Source organism: Sinocyclocheilus anshuiensis, unplaced genomic scaffold, assembly GCF_001515605.1.
Source record: "Sinocyclocheilus anshuiensis isolate Anshui unplaced genomic scaffold, SAMN03320099.WGS_v1.1 scaffold1536, whole genome shotgun sequence".
Taxonomy (NCBI): domain Eukaryota; kingdom Metazoa; phylum Chordata; class Actinopteri; order Cypriniformes; family Cyprinidae; genus Sinocyclocheilus; species Sinocyclocheilus anshuiensis.
The window spans coordinates 165,567-166,371 of NW_015555801.1; the positions used below are offsets into that span (position 1 = coordinate 165,567).

General features: G+C 40.9%; 1 protein-coding gene across 1 annotated transcript in view; it reads left to right on the top strand.

Annotated features, from left to right (window-relative positions):
* The window catches only part of LOC107674929 (receptor-type tyrosine-protein phosphatase C-like), a 39,625-nt gene that overhangs the window by 1,913 nt on the left and 36,907 nt on the right, over positions 1-805 (top strand). The window lies entirely within an intron of this gene.

An 805-nucleotide genomic window follows, 5' to 3' on the forward strand; every position in this document is an offset into this window, starting at 1 on the left:
GAACGTTACCTGCTGTCGTCTCGAAATTATGGTAACGTTAATTACGATATGGCGTGAACACAGCATAATATTCAAACCTTTGACAGCACTTCAGTAGCCAATAAAGATATCCGAAATATCCGAAGCCAATAAAAGCCCTGATAGCTGAACCGGGAAAAGCCACCGCTGCAGCAGGTTTTGAAGAGTTTGAAGAGCAGTGAGGAAGCTCAGGGTAATTTATGGACACGAAGTTTGGATAAATAAACTACATGGTAGTGTTATCATAAATATCTATAGTTTGATAAAGATTCTGAAATATCTGACACAGTTCCACAGTAGGCCTATCTACCGTATATACACCGATACAAGCTGCGTGCGTCTCTCTCTCCTCTCCGACAGAGAGTTTGACACGCGTCCGCCTCCTGTCAATTATAGAGTCTGAATGTTCGCGCGGGATTGCAGGTATTCCGCATAATTTTAATCATTCCTGCACAAATGTGGCTAGCGCTTTATTGTAACATGAGAACACAGTCATGTAATCGCAGAAAACTGGATGCGAGCTCTCAAATAGGCCTAACTCATACAAATGAACTGCCTGCCCTCTCACTCCGATATTGCCTGTGCGCAGACTCTGTTCAATCGCGATCTCTCTGTGCTTTTAAAGTATAAATTATTTATCTTTGCTCCTGGATTAAACTTTGTCAAAAGTTATCAGAATAGATCCACGCCTGACCGATGAAAATGCTAATGGAAATTTAAGCTGTAAGTGAAATGCACCAGAAAGTCTTTCAACAATCAAAGATGGAACATTAATTTCTTTACATTG